This window comes from Pinus tabuliformis, chromosome 5_2 (genome assembly GCF_031772625.1).
Source record: "Pinus tabuliformis cultivar Carrire ecotype Pingquan chromosome 5_2, CPIR1, whole genome shotgun sequence".
NCBI lineage: Eukaryota > Viridiplantae > Streptophyta > Pinopsida > Pinales > Pinaceae > Pinus > Pinus tabuliformis.
This window is the reverse complement of record NC_142306.1, coordinates 933,278,219-933,299,534: the sequence shown is the minus strand read 5'-3', so window position 1 is coordinate 933,299,534 and position 21,316 is coordinate 933,278,219.

Below are 21,316 nucleotides of genomic sequence, written 5' to 3'. Positions count from 1 at the left end.
GTGTGGGGGAGGGAAGGGGGTGGTTATGAGGGAAGAGGACAATCAGAGGCTAATACGAGAGAAACTAAAGATGATTTAAATTTAATTGTTGAGGGAATTAGATTGATAGATAAGAGGAAGCCAACTTTTATTGATTTCAAGGCCACTACCTCTCTATTTACGTTACTAGGGTTTTCTTAACAATTTCCAAAGCTTCGTTGACATTTCGATTGAAACAATGATTTTCCCTAGCTAGAATTTGGGTGTCTTCAATAGAAACATGATGTTTAGTTTTGACAAAATGTTCAATGAAGGCCAAGAACGAATATGTTGATGTTTAATGTTTGTAACGTGTTCTCTTACTATATTCTTGAATGATCTCCTTGTTTCACCAATACAGCATTTTCCACAGGCATAGGTGACTTTGTATACTTTTTTTTGTTGATGGATGTCAATATTATCCCTAACTAGCCTCATTCCTTGTTTCATAGGAACATGATGTTTAAACTATGTTATGACATTATTTTTCTCTAGGACTCTCGCAATTTTATCATTAGTTCCTTGAATGTGTGGAAGGTATGCCTTTCTAGCATTGTCGTTAGGAGGATGGATGTGGCATGACCTGTTTATTCTAGCGAAAGTCTTGTTCATGTATCTCCCCTTATAGCCAATATTCTTAATACCCTTTTCTAAGTGATCAAGTTCTTTCTCTAGATGTTTTGGGTTGAAAATTATAATTGCTCTAATGGCCAAGGTATTTAATATCCCTATTTTTTGAAGCGGTGGTAATGGGAACCAACATGTAGGTAGTTTTTAGCATGGGTATTTTTTTGAAAACTTTACATTTGAGGGTGTCATCCTATAATTTAGGTAACAAGACATCTAAAGAGGGAATACTTGCATTGTCCTCAATGTCTATGGTAAATTGTATTTCCTCAGAGATACATATTAATCTTATCTTCTCCATGGGGCCATTTCACATTAGTGTAGTACACAAACCTCTTCCACCATTTAGCTTTGAGTTAATAGGAATCAAGGGCTATTCTTTCAAACTTTTCTATATAAAGGTTACCAACAATAGGTGAGACTAGGGATCCCATTACTACTCCACTAATTTGCTCATACTATTCACCCGCAAACTAGAGAAAGCACCTCTTAAGTAGACTTTAGCCAATCTAATAGTATTAGGATCATAAACTTCTTTGAGCACCTATACTACTTCATTTAAGGGAATTTTTGTGAAAAGTTGGACAACATCAAAGCTAAGAATAATGTATTCAAGATCAATTCTTTCTTCTTTGATGATCTCAACAAAATGGACTTGAATTTTAGTAAATAAATCAATGTTACCAACTATGGGACCCAAAATCTTGGCAACAAATCTATAAAGTTCATACATAAGAGAGCCAATAGTATTAACTGTAGGTCAGATGGGAACTCAATTTTGTGTATCTTAGGAAGGCAATAGATTCTTGGGGTAGGAATGCCATAGATTCTTGGATTAGGAATGTCATAGATTCTTGGAGTCATTTCAATATTGGGGGATATAATTTCTTTTTTGTATCATCGTGACTAGAACATTCGAGTTCCTTTTCAAAATATTTAATAACCTTAGCTATAGGGTTACTCTCTAATTCCCTACATTGTTTTTGTTCTTAAGGTTCTCATGCATCCTTTATGTTATCACTTGGCTGGAAAGGGTTGGGTTGTATCAATCTTCAACCAATTGTAACTATTTTAAATCGACTTTTAACTAGAAGTTAGTCCTTCCAATTTGAGAGGGCTCTCTTAAAATATTTATAAAATGACTGTGTTAAACTCAAAATTCATATGACTAACTTTGATTTTTTTTTTTTTTTGTGATTTTGTAGGTGAAGAAAAATGTGATGACTACTACGATTGGGCATGGAGTTAAATTAAAACAAGATATGATCAACAACAGTGTTTAATGGAAGCTAAGGAATCTATAGCTTTAAAACTTATACAAATTGATATGAAAATGGGGCTTTCAGGCTTCTTGTCTAGCTTACAAGAACCTCTCCCACTTCCAAAGCTTGAATTTTACCAATTCTATTTGATTAACCAATGCGGAATTAAAGAATGCTTGAAAATATAGGCATATGCTTGTTTTTATTGTTGGCTATTATGTACTTTAAAATCTATTGTGTATGCTGATATTTAAATGCGCTTGAACATATACATAAATGCATAAAACAATGAATAATGCAACAAAGAAGAAAACACATGAGACAACAATGTAATATGCAATTCACCATGATATCTTGGGCTACGTCTCCTTGAGCTATAATCAACTTGATTAGACTCTTTGGGATTATGGTTGAATTCTTTTTACAAGTCCTTGACTCGACTCCATATGGTTTACAAATTAACCAATGGGCTAAAAATACCATCTTACTCCTGGTTGTCCTTTAGGTGCAAACAGCTCTAGGCTTCTCTGGACTAATTCTTTCAGTTAGTGCTCTAAGACTCCTTTGAGCTTCTGGCTTCTCTGAATCCCTCAGAATTGTTTACTATCTCTGGAATCCTTCTTCTATCTTCAACTCAAACAACGCCAACAACATCTCGAGCAATCGGTCTCTTTGTTGTCTAATACTTCACTGAAGTATTTGTGCGCTGCCTCCAACCTCCGGTGGCTTTGCTCTGTTAAGTGCTTTTGCATACTGAGCCTCGCAATTGGTTCCTCAGCACTCCAACTCTGCCCACACATTCATTGAGCATTACGGGCCTCCATGAGCTTCTCGGAACTCCTCCTGAGCATCATACTGCCTCCATGAATGAGCATTCATCACTCCCTGTGTTATCAGTTCTTCGTTCTACCTCCAAGCGAATGAATCAATTGTGCTCTCAAACTCAGCCCCCACAGTCTTTGACATTCATGGCTTTTAGCCAAATCGGCGCTGTCTGTTGGCTTTCCCTTTCGGGCTCTCTGTCTTCTGGCTTTGGGTCCGCTCGAATCCCTCTCCTAAGCATTCAATAATCATTGCGTAACACCCTTTGGGCAGGTGACCACCTGTTCCGTAACAGATGAGGGCATCGGTGCTTGAAATCCATTAAAAATAGTCGTTTTGTGTTTTACATAGAGAACGCTGCAATACACAGAAAAATCCACAAAGCACTGTTCTTCCCAGACTTTAAATATTCATAATTGCACTTTATATTCCTATCGGGTCCACCCATAGGTCACTATCACATGTCGCAAGGCTCTGTCCCTTTGTATTTCGTAACGCATTAAAACATGCGAAAATACATACAAAATGGTATTTTACAAATTTCAAAATATATCCATTATCGCCTAGAGCCCTGTTGGGTATGTCGCAAGGCTCTATCCCTTTGTATTTCGTAACACATTAAAACATGTGAACGTACATACAAAATGGTATTTTACAGATTTCAAAATATATCCATTATCGCCTAGAGCCCTGTCGGGTTCAGTTAACGCATCACATATCACAATGACCCTTTGGCTTCCCCTTTGGTATCGCCGATGCCGATCCACCGATATCGGCAATTGTAGTTAGACTATCGCATATCTATATATATATATATATATATATATATATATATATATATATATATATATATATATATATACATATGTATATATATGTATATATATATATATATATATATATATATATACATATGTATATATATGTATATATATATATATATATATATATATATACATATACATATACATATATATACATATATATATATATACATAGATATACATATACATATACATATACATATACATATACATCTACATCTACATCTACATCTATATATATATATACATATGTATATATATATATATATATATATATATATATATATATATATATATATATATATATATATATATATATGGCTGCTCCATGGTGTTCGTCGATGGCGATCCACCAATTTCGACGATCGCTCCATCGCATAGCCCCAGGTTCATCGCGCTATGCCTCCGATCAGACCTACCGATCATCGTCGATGCGATATGCCAATCGAATTTGGATCATTGATCAGCCAGATCCGATAGTCCCTATGCACCCATTGTTTAAGCCTTCGTTAGCTTGATTTTCATGGTTTTCTTCAAGTTTTTAAGGCCCGATAGTGTAATCCGTCAATGCGATATTTCCTCTTTGATCAATCAAACAAGGCCACGTGGCCCAATCCTGGCTTACCACATGTCAGCTATGGATTGGTCCATGAGCCTATCAAAATTTTCAATATAGTTCAAAATTTAATGAAATTTCCTCATTTTCTAAGGATAGTGGGCAATTTCCATTTTACAATAACTCCTTCATTTGGAGTCTGTTTTTGCCCATTCAAGTTGTGTTAGATTCAGAACAAGGAGATCTCTACAATGAGACTATTTTTGAGAGCCATCTGTGACTTTCATTTTCCTCTGATTTACAAAGGATTTGTGCCATTTGGCACCTTTTACCTCTTACATGAAGTCTTTTAGACTTAGAGGTTTATCCAGGATCCATTTTTGGATCATGCCTTCCCACTAAAAGAAATTTTGGTCTCCAAAAAGACTGATATACTAATCTGAACAGTAAATGAGAGTGATTCACCCTCTTCTTTCAGCCTCCGAACACTTGCCTTTGTGTAGTGCCTTTGAACCAAAGTTTCTGACCACTTCCCTTCTCTAGATGGGCTGGTCTCCTTGAGAAGAACTATCTTCCTCCTTGCCTTCCTGCAAAAATTCTACTGAAATGGTCATAGAAGGTAGTTTGAGCTTCTTTGCCTTGATCATTGACCTAAGGTGGCTCAAACAAATGTGAAGTACATCTGCTCCATAAAACTTTCATTTGTACCTATTTGACAAGCTTCCAACAACAACTGTTAACAACAACAAGCATATAGACAACAACCTAAACTCCTGCTTCAACCAAAGAAATAGATTTTTCACATCTTGTGAACACTTCCATGTCTTACATTTGCATACAAATGATGGACTAGACAACAAGCCCACAAAACATGCCTTTTAAGCAATCAACCCTTCAAGTCAATCACACACATGTTCTGAAAACAAGGAAAACATCAAAATCCCTGTGTTCATGCACATCATCTCATGCATGCATTTCATCCTTCAACTTTTGCTTAAGCACATTGTACTTTCCAAGCTGAAATAAAATATAATGTTGTAGCAACCAAGCGAGCTTCCCACTCAACTTCTCCATTCACCTTCTTGGTAAAATCCTGCAACTTGCATTCCATTAACAAAGAAATGCAAATAGATGTATAAATAGATATGCAACTTTTAATTGGATAAGAATTCTAACCATTTCTTACCAATCCATTTCAAAGGTCCTTCCTTTGTCTGTACATCAGCATCAATATGTGAATCATCTTGAGACACATCATTCATGGAATCTTCCTTTCCATTTTTGTCATTTTCTCCTTCCACCTCCTCCCTCAGTTTTAGTGGAAGCATTGTTGGATTCAGATTCCAACACCTTTTAGCAAGATGCCCTTATGGCAGTAAGTGCAACACATGTGCATCCTCTTGATAGCATGATTTTTCTTGTCCAATGTACCTTTGGTTGCTTTCTTTCTTTCCTACAAAAGTTTCTTGTATGTGGCCATTCTCTTCCAACATCTAGAAACATGATGGTTATCCAAACCACAAAAGGAACATGCAATTCTTTTCCCATATCTATGTGGAAATTTATCATGCTTTCCAAAATCAAAAGGACTATGGTTAGAACTAGATCTATACCTACCTCTTTCACCTTTATTGCCTTCATGAGGAGGTGAAGCAAATGAAGAAGTAGCTCCCTTTGGAATCCCATCAATCTCTTCAAGGCTGTTAGAGTTTCCACAACTCTTTGGCTCAAGGGTGTGCTTCTGAAAACCTACACCCTGCAAATGATGTTTCAAGCCATTGCATTCCTCTTGAACACAATCTTCACATTCTTGAGATAGGGGATCTGCAATGAAACTCCTTCTTGGAATGGTTTCAATGGCCTTCATGGCAGCTTTGGAACTTTCTCCATAAGACTATCCATAGCCAAGACCTAAATACTTAGGCCTTTCCTCAATCATTATTGGTTTAATAATACCTTGTGCATGTTTTCCCATGCCCTTGCCTTCATAGCCCATCTTGGACATTAGCTTGGAACCTATGCCTCTAGTATGTTTTTCAAAAGAACCAATATGAGAATTCTTAGAGGAATTTGAAGACAAAATGGAATGGCTTACCTATTCTTCAAGCTGGTACTTGACTAAGGCTTCTTGGGCAACAAAGATTTGTGACTCCAACTCATGCATCCTTTTCAGGTTCATATTTGCAATATGAAGTTGCCTCTCCATTTCCTGCAATTTGTCAATAAGCAACTACTTCTCTTCCTTCATGGAATTCAGCTTCTTTCTAAGCAAGCTGCTCTTCCTTCCATCCGCATACATTTCTCTCAACATATCCATCATGGTGGACAATTCTTGCTTCATGTCTTCATCAAAGAGTCTCGTGAAGAGAGCAAAATTTGAGGACCCACTTGTAGAAGTTGTCATTAAGTCATTATACCAATGAACAAAAAAACAACTTCAACAAGATAATTAAAGAGCTTATTCAACAACCTTTTGCAACAAACCTCTTGTGCTCCAAATATTGACTTGAGGTCCTTTGGGGTAGAAGAATGCCTTCAGCCCTTCTCCTTCTTGTCCTTCCTAGACTGAGCTATCAATAGCTTTCCCTTCACCTCTGCAAACTCAGCAAATAGTCAGTCTGCAAACAAGCATACAATCAGCCTCTTCTTGTTCAAACACCTTTCAGACAAGCAAACTCTGCTTTGTCAATCAAGCATTCTGATAATATATTCTTTGAAGGTGTGGTTAATCAATCTTAAGCTCCGATACCACCTGATCTGAAAATGGGGCTTTTAGGCTTCTTGTTTAGCTTACAAGAACCTATCCCACTTCCAAAGCTTGAATTATCCCAAGTCTATTTGATTAACCAATGCGGAATTAAGGAATTCTTGAAAATATAGGCATATGCTTGTTTTTATTGTTGGTTGTTATGTGCTTTAAAATCTACTATGTATGCTGATATTTAAATGCACTTGAACATATACATAAATGCATACAATAGTGAATAATGCAGCAAAGAAATAAGCACATAAGACAACAATTTAATATGGAATTCACCCTGATATCTTGGGCTACGTCTCCTTGAGCTCTAATCAACTCGATTAGACTCTTTGGGATTATGGCTGAATTCTTTTTACATGTCCTTGAATCAACTCCATATGGTTTACAAATTAAGCAATGGGCTCAGAATACCATCTTACCCTTGGCTGTCCTTTAGCTGCAAATAATTCTAGGCTTCTCTGGACTAATTCTTTCAGTTAGTGCTCTAAGACTCCTTTGAGATTCTGGCTTCTCTGACTCCTTTAGAATTGTTTACTGTCTCTGGAATCCTTCTTCTGTCTTAACTCAAACAACACTAGCAACAGCTCGAGCAATCGATCTCTTTGTTGTCTGATACTTCATTGAAGTATTTGTGTATTGCCTCCAACCTTTGGTGGCTTCGCTGTGTTAAGTGCTCTAGCACACCGAGCCTCCCAATGGGTTCCTCAGTGCTCCAACTTTTCCCACACATTCACTGAGCATTACAGGCCTCCACAAGCTTCTCGGAACTGCTCTTGAGCATCATACTACCTCCACAAATGAGCATTCATCACTCTCTGTGTTATCGGTGCTTCACTCTACCTCTAAGCAAATGAATCAATTGTGCTCTCAGACTTAGCCCCCACAGTCTTTGACATTCAAGGCTTTTATCCAAATTGGCGTTGTCTGTTGGTTTTCCCTTTTGGGCTCTTTGTCTTACAGCTTTGGGTCCACTCAAATCCCTCTCCTGTGCATTCAATAATCATTGCATAACACCCTTTGGGTAGGCACCCACCTGTTCCATAACGGATGAGGGCATTAGTGCTTGAAATCCATTAAAAACAGTCGTTCTGTGTTTTACACAGAGAACGCTGCAATACATGGAAAAATCCGCAAAGCATTGTTCTTCCAGGACTTTAAATATTCAAAATTGCACTTTATTTTCCTATCGGATCTGCCTGTAGGTCGCTATCGCATGTCGCAAGGCTTTGTCCCTTTGTATTTTGCAATGCATTAAAACATGTGAAAATACATACAAAATGGTATTTTATGGATTTCAAAATATATCCATTACCGCCTAGAGCCCTGTCGGTTCTCGCTATCGCATCGCATATCGCAATGGCCCTTCGGCTTCCCCTTTGGTATTGCTGACGCTGATCCACCGATATCAGCGATCGTAGTCAGACTATCACATATATATATATATATATATATATATATATATATATATATATATATATATATATATATATATATATATATATATAGATAACATGGCTGCTCCATGGTGGTCATCGATGGCGATCCGCCGATTTCGGTGATCGCTCCATCGCATCGCCCTGGTTCATCGCGGTACGCCTCTGATCAGACTGTAGAAATTTTTAATAATTAATCACTTATTCACAGAGATTATCCTGATTATGCACTATTGCGGAATACATGCACAATACATAACCTCCTCTACGTTGATCATCAATTTAGCAGCATTAAAAACAATGAAACATCAATCACATGCACACATTAACACAGTATGTAACCCAGGGAAAGCATACAACTGAAAACCACACACTATCTATATATTATAATGATTGAGAACATGTAACAATACATAGTACAATACTCCTCACAAGTGCTCAGTACTATATCCACCTATTACACACAAAACTAGCTCAGATCTGATCAATCACAGCTCAAATCTCCTCCACTGCTTTGCCTGCCTCCACTGCACAATCCAAAGTGAAAATCACGTGAGCACAAGCTACAATTGCCTTGGTATTGGCCCACACTGCGCAATCCTCATTGGCATAACTCAATCCCATTGATTGTGCAAGATCTCATGCACAACTATAGTCACAACTCATAGCAATCTCAACCTCTAACACCTGTCTCCACTGAACTGTACATGCACTGAGTTAACTGATGTATTCTTCAGTTGCTTTATGAGTTAATAATTAGTGAATTAATTAATATTTAATTCACACAACTCATCACTAGTGTATTCTTTAGTTAGACTAAAATACAACTAGTTCAACCAAGTCAAACTGAACACAACTCCATCAACTCCACAATCAACTCCACCAAACTCAACCACATGAGTTCTAACTGAAGTCCTGCATGAAATAGCTCAACTGACCCATAAAGAAAGCGTATTTCCTTCTGACAGCTACATGTGCCACATCTGTAGCTCAAACTGAAGTGCTCCAAGAGGATAAGATAATGTTTATAGTCCAAATATTATTATGAGACAATAATATTCGACTATTCTATTTTTAGCCTGGCAGTCTAAAAATAGAAACCTTCCTATATGTCTAAAAATAGAAGTCCATCTATTTTCACTGACATGACCAATCATCCACAAATAGTATCCTGCAACTCATAGACCATGATCCATATGTCTAAAAAGAGACATAGTCTAAAAATAGACTTTGCGCCAAAAATAGCCTGCGGGCCCACTTAGTGAAGGCGACTTCTTTCCACTAAACTCCATCATCTTGTTGCATTCTCAACACTCCCTCTCAACAAGATATGGATTATCAGCAACCCCTATCCTGTCTTGGTGGTATTTGAATTTTCTCCTGGTGAGCGCCTTCGTCAAGATATTAGCATCCTAATCCTCCGTTGGAATGTATGAAAGTAACATGATTCTCCACTACACACAATCTCTGATATGATGGTACCTGATGTCAATGTTCTTAGATCTATCATGAAATACAAGATTAGCCAAGAGTTTAATGCAACTCTGGTTATAACAGTAAATCACAGTAGGCTCCAAGTAAGAACCGAACACCCGACCATAATCTTCCTCATCCATATAGCCTCGCATGCAGCCAAAATTGCTGCCATATACTCAGCCTTTGCTGAACTGAGTGCCACGGATCTCTGCTTCCTACTATACCAAGAAACTGCTGTCGACCCGATACTAAAGACCCCTCCTGATGTGCTCTTTCTGTCCGTTGGGATCCCTACCCAATCTGCATCCGTGAAGCCACATAGCTTCACCTCATCCTCCTGTCTGTACCACAATCCATATCCCGATGTGCCTCTCAAATAACGCAATACATGCTTGCCTGCCTTCCAAAGGAGCTTGGTTGGCTTAACCATAGCTTGTGAAAGCTGGTTAACAACATAGCATATATCGGGTCGTGTATTGACCAAATACATAAGCGACCCCACCAACTATCGATAAACAGTGGCATCCACTTCTTCTGCTGAAGTGGCATCCTCCTTCCTCCAATCTCCAGGAAGAGGAGTATCAACAGGCTTGCAGCCATGCATGTTGAACTTCTCCAGTATCTCCTGAGCATACTTACCCTGAGAAACAAATAGTCCATCACTGCGCTTCTAGATTTCCAGTCCCAAGAAATAACGAAGGAGGCCCAAGTCCTTCATTTCAAACTCCTTAGCAAGATCATCCTTGCATGAAAGTATCAACAGCTCATCACCTGTTAGAATCAAATCATCTACATAAAGTACAATGATAAGAAACTTACCCTCCACCACAATCTGGTATAGGTTAGGATCCGCCTCACTCTTGGAGAATTCAAGTCCGGTGAAATAATTGTCTATCCGTGTGTACCAAGCATGTGGTGCTTGTTTCAACCCATACAACGCTCTCTTGAGCTTGCACACATGCAACTCGCTACTGAAGATCTCGAAACCTTCGGGCTGTTCTATGTACACCTCCTCCTCAATGACTCCGTTGAGGAACGCAGTCTTCACATCCATCTGATGAATGTGCCACCCCATCTGCATTGAGAGAGCAAGAATCGTCCGTATGGAAGAATACCTTGCGACAGATGCAAAGGTCTCCTCATAATCGATCCCCTCTATCTGTGAAAAGCCTCGGGCAACAAATCTCGCCTTGTACTTCTCCACACTCCTGTCAGCTGCCTGCTTAACTTTGTAGATCCATCTCGAACCCACCACTGATTTCCCTTCCGGTCTTGGGACAATCTCCCATGCATTGTTTCTGACAATCGAATCATACTCTTCCACCATGGTGTCTACCCATGCAGGATCCTCCACAGCTTCCTCGAAAGAGGATGGCTCAGTCACAACACATTTTCTGACAAGAGCCATGTATCCAGTGTACTGATTGGGTGACTGTCTCTGCCTGTGTTGGGCTGTAGGTGGTCTTCTGTCAAGCGCTTTCGCCCTCTGATGGTTGGCACTGCATGAGTGGTCTCTTCCACTCCATGAACCTCGTCCTGTGGCTGATCCACATCCTGAAGCTCATCTTTAGGAACTAATAGCTCCTCATCTGCATGCAAGTGTGGCTTCCTCACAAACGAACACTTCATGGCTTTCTCCTCTTGAAATTTTATATCCTGTCGCACAACATTCTTGCCACTGTCTGGAAAATACACACGATAGTTGTGGGGTGTATCAGTGTACCCCACAAATATCCCAACCTCTATGGTCGGCTCCAGCTTCTTCCTGGCATCCTTCGTTACATGCATGTAAACGTTAGCACCAAAAATCCTCAAATGAGAAAGATCAGGCTTCTTACCAGAATAAGCCTCCTCGGGTGTACTCATGCCAAGTATCCTGTGAGGACAACGATTCTGCACATATACTGTTGTATTGCATGCTTCCGCCCACAAGTGAAGGGGTAGGCCCTGATCATGCAACATTGCCCATGCAGCACCCACGATCGTTCTATTCTTCCACTCAGCAACCTTGTTCTGCTGTGGGTTATGGGGAGCTATGAGCTCTCTTCGAATCCCTTCTGCACTGCAGAAATCCTTGAACTTGCCAGAGATGTATTCACCACCATTGTCACTCCTAAGAGCCTTCACCTTCTTCCCGACTCCTTCTCGACCAGTGCTTTGAACTCACAGAACTTTGAGTATGTCTTGCTCTTCTTCTGCATGAAGAAGATCCAGCACTTACGAGAGAAATCATCAACAAAGATCACATAATACCTGTGTTTTGCTGTCGAAGCTACTGAGAAAGGTCCACACACGTCTGTGTGAATTCTCTCAAGGATCATCGTGGCGCGACTATCCTTCTCGTGAAAGGTGGCTTTCACAAACTTTCCCAAAGTACACCCCTTGCACTGATCTGACTGTGCAAGAGTGCCTTTAGGAAGCCCTGTAGTGATCTGCTGCAATATCTTCAAGGCTCCATGGTGAAGGTGACCCAATCTCCTGTGCCACAACTCGCCATCATCCCGGCTCACCAATCCTTCTGCCTTGCATGCCATTGCTGCGCAGCCATCTACATGCAACTGATAAAGGTTCCTCACTCGAACCCCTATCTTCCAGGTTTCTCCAGTTGTCTTGCTGCGCAGGAAAGCCTTTCCCTCGCTGAAAACAACATCATATCCCTTGTCTTCTAACATCGCCACAGAGATAAGATTCTTCTTCAATCCTGGAACATGCATCACTTCCTTCAATACGAAGGGTTTACTAGACTCCCTATCAAAGGAAATGGTACTGATACCGGTTGCATTGTATCTACCATCATCGCCCATCTCGATGTCTTTCTCCTCCAAATCAGAAAACAAATCTCGATCTCCTGTCATGTGAAAAGACGCACCACTGTCCAAGAACCACACCAATCCCAACACACTTGAAACCAAGCATGCGATCAATGAAAAATCAAGCTCAAACTACGAGTCTAGAGCCTCTCCTGCTGCAGATCCAGCAACTTGCTTGTTCTTCTTCTTCTGCGGACAATTAGTGGCATAATGTCTGTGCTGGTGACAGTGAAAGCACTTCACCTTGGACATGTCCTGCTTCTTGCCTTTCGCACCAGACTGAGAAACCTTCTTGTTCTTCCCCTTCTTTGCTTTGGCAGCCAAAGCGCAATTTTCTTCATCAGTTCCCTTTGATGAAGATCTGTCCCTGGTATTCCGCCTGATCTCCTCCTGCACAAGATCTGACCAAAGTCTCTCCCATCCTGGCAATTTCTCCCGACCATTGACAGAGTCCTGATAGGAATGCCAACTCTTCGGAAGACCAAGGAGAGCCAAGCTCACCAAGTCCTCATCATCGACAGTCACCCCCACACTTCCCAGCTCATCCCTGCACTGAGTGAACTTCGTGAGATACTTGGGCATACTGTCTCCCTTCTCGCATTTGATGTTTCTGAGTTTATCTTTGAGCGCCAGCTTCCTCTGATCGCTCTTGCTTTGGAATAGATCTGTCAACGCTTTCCACATCAAGTATGGAGAAGCCTTTCCATGCAGGCTGGACACAATGTGATCCTTCATGCCCTCTAACAGAATCCTTCGACACTTTGCTGTCTTCTTTTGCCAAGCATAAACTTGTGCAGTGTCACTAGGCTTTGGGACATCAGCCTCTATGAACTCCTTCAACCCGTTATCATCTAACATTGCCTCCATCCTGTCCTTCCATGCAATATAGTTCGAGCTTCCCTTAAGAGCATACTCCAATCGTAATCTGTTGAAAGACATTGCCACGTTGATACCAAGAAAACACTGCTGCAAATTCGAATTCCACCAGCTTCAAACTCAACCGCCTCTGATCTAGAATTCGTGAGAAAAAGGTATTTCTCGTATAGAGATTGACTGTATGGACTTTTACTGAATATCTCACCTTCCAAAGGAAGGATGAATTCAGAGGCTACCTGGCCCGATTACAGACTCTGCCTGAAGAAATAAAATGTAAACACTTTCTGAATAATAGATCTGATGATCAACAGCTCTAATACCATGTAGAAATTTTGAATAATTAATCACTTATTCACAGATATTATCCCGATTATGCACTATTGCAGAATACATGCACAATACATAACCTCCTCTACGTTGATCATCAATTTAGTAGCATTAAAAACAATGAAACATCAATCGCATGCACACATTAACACAGTATGTAACCCGGGGAAAGCATACAACTGAAAACCCCACACTATCTGTATATTATAATGATTGAGAACTTGTAACAATACATAGTACAATACTCCTCACAAGTACTTAGTACTATCTCCACCTGTTACACACAAAACTAACTCAGATCTAATCAATCACAGCTCAAATCTTCTCCACTGCTTTGCCTGCCCCCACTGCACAATCCAAAGTGAAAATCATGTGAGCACAAGCTACAATTGCCTTGGTATTGGCCCACACTGTGCAATCCTCATTGGCATAACTCAATCCCATTGATTGTGCAAGATCTCATGCACAACTATGGTCACAACTGATAGCAATCTCAACCTCTCACACCTGTCTCCACTGAACTGTACATGCACTGAGTTAACTGATGTATTCTTCAGTTGCTTTATGAGTTAATAATTAGTGAATTAATTAATATTTAATTCACACAACTCATCACTAGTGTATTATTTAGTTAGACTAAAATACAACTAGTTCAACCAAGTCAAACTGAACACAACTCCATCAACTCCACAATCAACTCCACCAAACTCAACCACATGAGTTCTAACTGAAGTCCTGCATGCAATAGCTCAACTGACCCACAAAGAAAGCATATTTCCTTCTGACAGCTGCATGTGCCACATCTGTAGCTCAAATTGAAGTGCTCCAAGAGGATAAGATAATGTTTATAGTCCAAATATTATTATGAGACAATAATATTCGACTGTTCTATTTTTAGCCTGGCAGTCTAAAAATAGAAACCTTCCTATATGTCTAAAAATAGAAGTCCATCTATTTTCACCGACATGACCAATCATCCACAAATAGCATCCTGCAACTCATGAACCATGATCCATATGTCTAAAAATAGACATAGTCTAAAAATAGACTTTGTGCCAAAAATAGCCTGCGGGCCCACTTAGTGAAGGCGACTTCTTTCCACTAAGCTCCATCATCTTGTTGCATTCTCAACACAGACTTGCTAATCACCACCGATGCGATATGATGATCGGATCTGGATCGTTGATCGGCCAGATCCGACGGTCCTTGTGCACCCATTGTTTAAGCCTCCGTTAGCTTGATTTTCATGGTTTTATTCAAGTTTTTAAGGCCCGCTAGTGTAATCTGCCGATGCGATATTTCCTCTTTGATCAATCAAACAAGGCCACGTGGCCCAATCCCAGCTCACGTGTCAACTGTGGATTGGTCCGTGAGCCTATCAAAATTTTCAATATAGTTCAAAATTTAATGAAATTGCCTCCTTTTCTAGGGACATTGGGCAATTTTCATTTTACATTAACTCCTTCATCCGGAGTCCATTTTCACCCATTCAAGTTGCGTTGGATTCAGAATGAGGAGATCTTTGCAATGAGACTATTTCTAAGAGCAACCTGTGACTTTCATTTCCTCTGATTTACAAAGGATTTGTGCCATTTGGCACCTTTTACCTCTTGCATGAAGTCTTTTAGACTTAGAGGTTTATCCAAGATCCATTTTTGGATCACAAATGAACACCCACAGTCATACACAGTAAATGAAGGAAGTTGTGTGATAGATTTCAAAGTAATCAAGACACTATGTAAAACTTGGAAACAACATAATAAAAACTCATAAAAGCCATAATAAGAATCTCAGGTACAAAAACTGAATGTAGAATTTTCTACACATCCACCTCTTAGACCATGTAGAAATTTTCTCTACAAATCTCGCTCTGAGATCGTGTAGAAAATCTGCTGTAGATTAGCCTGATAATGCAATATACCAAAGCAAAATACTATAATCTACTTCTACTATCAATTTGCTTTGCGAAAGCTTAAAGATCTATCTGAATCAGAGCTGAACAATATAACCATAAGAAGAAGAATCAATGCACACGAAACACAGAAAATACTCAGGGGAAAGCCTCAGCTAAAAACCCCATTATATGTATTATCATAGAAGGTGGAAATACATAGGAATTATACAAAGCCTTAGCTCTCTCACAGCTAGCCAGCTCTCAGTATAATCCTCACAGATGAAGGTGGAAATACATAGAGATTATACAAAGCCTTAGCTCTCACAGCTAGCCAGCTCTCAGTACAATACTCACAGATGCTCACAGGAAATCAAGGCTTCTCACAAGCCTTCTCCTCTGCCCTCCAAGCCTCCTATTTCCTTGCATAGTTTCTCCTAGGTGATCCTCCTGTTACCAAGTGGAAGACTCTCAACCAAGTGGAACACTTCTCTCACACTGATCTCACACCCTATCAAAATTGCGCAATCCTCAAGGGACCTTGCCTTGACTGCATGCATTGGTTTCCTTTATAGGCAAACATATGCAACTGATAGTACATTGTCCTTGACATTTAACTCAACTGGGTCTTTCTCAGAATAGACATGCATGAGTTTCTGATGAGAGAATCTTCAGTTAACTGAGTAGCACTAGTTTCATGCATGCATGCATCAACCAAATGATAACTCTCTATTAATTCCACAAACAATTTGGAACTAATTTAACCGGAGTTAACTCAGTAAACTAAGTTAACTAATTACAACTCAAATATAACTCAATCTTATTTCCTTAATTAAGGGATAATCTCCTTAATTTAAGGGATAACTATTGCATGACTTCAGAAATACTTCTAACTTGAATTTCTCTAACTAATTAACTCAAGATGAATTAATTAATTATTTTTCAAGTAGCTGGTGAGACTAAATTCAAATTTTAATTCAGAATTTTAATTCAAGGACAAATTAAAATTGGAATATTCTGGATTCTATTTTTATCATTTTTTGTTGCTATTTTCAACACAGAATGCTGTAGGTTTTCTATTAAAAGAACAAAATATTACAGAAGGCCAATTTCTCACATTCCCAATCAACCCTTCTCAGAGTCAGAAATCTCCTTATTTATAGAGAAAGATCTCTTTACATATCTTGCCACCTGGGTCAGATTCAATCCATTGTTCTAGAGACCTGTTCCTATATAATTAATAAAAATTTGAGACTTCATAGGGATTTATGTTACAATAGAATTCAAATACAAATGGAAGTCATATGAACAGAACCTATTTAACAGTTACAATTTTTCAAGAAAATAAAATTGTTGTAGCATTGGTGCTGTATTTGTGGAAATTCATAGCATCCGGCCTTTCAAATTCTGTTATGTTGTTTCCAGGATTTTAAATGATAAATATTGTTTATCCTGCGGATAGACGTGTTGTTTGTTGTTTGAAACATGTTTGAAATTTCCATTAATGTCCACTGTGTCTCTGTCTTGTTTTCTTTTTGTCTTTGCGTGATGACCATGCTGCAGGATATCTGCCGAAAAGCACCTTCGTTGTCCTATTATCTTGTTTTCCTCTTTGATGACCAGTTTATCCTGCTGACAAGCCTGCTATTTGTTGTTTGAAACATGTTTTAAAGTTCCATTACTTGTCCCACCGTGTCTCTATCCTATTTTCTTGTTGTCTCTGTGTGATGACCATGCTGCTGGATATCTGCCGAAAAACATCTTCGCCGTCCTCTTTTCTCATTGTCCTCTTTGATGACCATGTCGTTGAAAAACATCCTCATTGTCCCACTGAGCAGAAGTGGAATGGATATTTTAATGTTCATTGATATCAGTCGTTGTTTCAAGATGATTTGATTTGGGTCTGTGATCATCGCAATACTCCATCGAAAAGAGAAAGGGGGCTTTAACATTGATTTTATGGTGATTTTCTAATAAGTCAGACCTAAAATTACTCAAAAAAATAATACATAACCTTTAGGATCCATCGAAATCTCAAGTCAGAAGGGAGTTCAGTGGAGGAGGGAATTATGTGTGATCCCAGATTACGATATCACAATCAATGGGGGAAAGATTTATCACGATCGACACAGAGATGGAATAATCACAATTTGCGTGGAATACCTTATCACAATCATCGAGCGGAGTGGTAATGGAACGTGGATATGATATTGGCGGGGGACTTGCGACATGCGATTGACGGGAGACTTGCGATATCGCAATCGGCGAGGAAACAAATTTATTGTGGTAGGTGGGAAAGTTTGTTGTATGCAATATCACAATCGCAAAAGGAAAGGAGTAATGGGCAAGGATGTTTTTGTAAAGGGAAAAAGGGTCGATAGTGATAAAGTTTTGTGGTCCCAACCTTTTGAAAGTCTTATGACATGTTTTATTAAAGTTTTAAATAAATTTCAAAGGGGAATGGGGGAAACATGGCTAGAGTTGGAAAAACAAAGGATTTATGACTAGAGTTAAAAAATGGGTCACTGCGGCTATAGTTTTTAGAAAACAAAGGGAAAAATGGGGTTATCATAGATAACAATGGTTCCAATGGGGATGTTGTGCCCCTGTGGTGCAACAAAGAACTAATAAACTAGTTGTGTTATTGAAAACTAAAAATTGACGACATAATATCCAAGTTTTTATGGCCTTCACTTTAGGCTCAAACTTGTTAATTATATCATCCACACCTACAAATGAGAAAAATAGAAAAATAGAATATATAAAATGGTATTTCTTTCAATTGGATCAAGAGATATAATGTTTGAGAAACCCACCATTAACAGGTCCTCCTGCATATAGTTGACCATCAATCTCTTGCAATATAAATGTATTATTCCCCTAGTAAGTTGCAACCTTATACAGCCCCTTCCAGAGATTCTCAAACTTGTTTTGTTTTCCTTTATCTTCAATCTTCGCTTTCCACTTCAAAACTACATCTTGAGCATTGTAATTTTATTCTTTGATCTTCTTGTCGAAAGTGTTTTTGATTCTGTTCTGAGATTGTTGATGGTTGTTGTAAACTTCTTCTCTTTTTTCTTGTCGAGCAATTAGTTGGTTGATCCTCCTTTGGATAGCATTTGGTTCTTCCTCTAGAACCTGCAACAGTTTCATGACCATAACTCCAAGCGAACTAGGCAAGATAGCTTTAGTTCCATAGACTAACTCATAAGGAGAAACTCCTATAGATCTTTTAGTACAAATTATGTCAGCCCATAGAGAAAATTTTAACTTTAAATGCCATGACCTTTTATTTTTCTGCAAAAACATTTTGTTGCGCTCCCCGTTAATGGCAGTGTAGAAGGATAATTCAATGCTCCCCGTGTGTTTCGTGGCATGTGCTTAACACTAGTGATGTGTCTGTTTAATAACACCTGTGGATTTTGGTGTAATGATAATCGTGAGTCCAACAAGTGGTATCAGAGCAAAAGGTCTCGAGTTCGAAACACACCTAGCTTGTGTTGGGGAGGAGATTGTTTTGCTCCCTGTTAATGGCGGTGTAGAAGGATAATTCAACACTCCCCGTGTGTTTCGTGGCATGTGCTTAACACTAGCGATGTGTTTGTTTACTAACACCTGTGGGTTTTGGTGAAACGGCAATCGTGACTCCAACACTTTTGGATGATTCTAACTAGGCTTTTGTTTGAAGATTCAACTAAGACATTACCTTGGGGATAATAAGCTGTAGAATGACCAAGAGTGATATTATACTGGTTACAAGAACTTACCAGCCTTTTTGATTTGAAATCCTGAGCATTTTCAGTGATGATCTTCATGGGGCAGCCAAATCTTGACATGATGTTATTTTCTAAAAATTTAATAATAACTGCATATGAAGCTTGTCTTGTGGGAATTGCTTCAACCCACTTTGTGAAGTAACCAGTGGTTGTCAAGATCCACCGAAGTTGGCCTGAAGTAGTAGAATGTATTTTTCCAATAAAATCTACCCCCCACTGATGGAAAGGGGATTCCACAAAAACAGATTTTAAAGGCAATGAGAACAACTTCCTTTTCCCTTCAAATATTTGACATTCATGATAAGTAGCAACCTTTTTGTATACATCTTTGAAAATTGAAGGCCAATAAAATCCTGCTCTGATTATCTTATTCACTTTTTCTCTCTAGTAATGATGTCCTCCACAATCACCTTTATGAAACTCTTCAATCACTTTTTCAGCTTCATCTTTCAATAGACAATGAAGAAGTACTCCACCTGAATCTTTCTAATACAAGCATTTATTAAAAATACAATATCTTAATGATTTGAACTTGAAAAATCTGGATTTTGATTTTTTTAGTTCAGAAGGGGCTTTATGATTTTACAGTACAAAGATAACATCTTTATACCAATATGACATTGTCAACTTTTCTTCGACAGGGATCAGCTCTTCATCTTCAATTGTATCTAAATTTTCTGCTACAAAATTAATATCTAGACGGTTAAAATTTGATTGAGTCATCAACTTTGTCAATCCTTGTCCTTTTACCAATTTTGTAGGCTTGATTTCCAGATCATACTCTAGTAGAGTAGCAATCCATTTACTCCTTTTACAATCTGGATCAACTTGGGTTAGCATGTCCTTTACTACAAAGAGGGAATAATGTGTGAATTAATGACATACACCCTGAAATATTTAAGAGCTTTCACCAAAGCATAAGCTTGTTTCTCCATGATGTTATATTTCAATTCATAATTTCCAAGTGTTCTATTGAAAAATGAAATAGGTTGTTCATAACCTTGATGTCCTTTCTACAACAATACTTGAGCAATTGTGTGTTCTGAAGCAAAAGTAAAAACCAAAAAATGCTTTGAAAAATCAAGATTTATGAGGATTCGAGCCTGAATAAGAGCCTTTTTTATTTCTTCAAATGAATGTTTAGCCTCTACTATCCATTTAATATCACAATCTTTCCTAAGAATCTTTGTGATGTGTTTCAAAATTTCTGCAAAGTTAGGAACAAATTTTCTCACAAAATTCACTTTGCCTAAAAAAGATTGGATTTCTTTTCTATTTCTAGGCAGACCAATTTTCTGGATAACAGAATCCCTACTTGAATCAATCTTAATTCCTTCCTTTGATATAATATGACCCAACAACTTTCCCTTTGTGAAAGAAAAAATACTCTTAGCTGGGTTTAAAGAAATATTAGAAAATATCAAATTTTCTGTATTTTTGAAAGACTTTATCCAAGTGTTTGAGATGTTCTTATTATTTTTTAGAAAACATAGTGATATCATACAAATCTACCACTATAAACCTGTTTATCTCATCTGCAAATTCAATGTCCATACCTCTCTGAAAATTTCCTCCTACATTCATAAGTCCCAAAAGGCATATTTGCATACATAAATGTTCCCCAGGGTGTAGTAAAAGTTGTCTTCTCTTGATCATCATGATGTACTAATATCTGATTATAGCCTGAGAAACCATTCAGCATCGACATCCTTTGTGATCCTACAATTCTTTGCAAAATATGATCCATTTTGGGAAGTGGATAATTATCTTTTAATGAAGCTTTATTCAAGTTTTTGAAATCAACTCATATCCTAATTTCCCCATTCTTCTTTCTCACGGACACTAGGTTACCCAGTG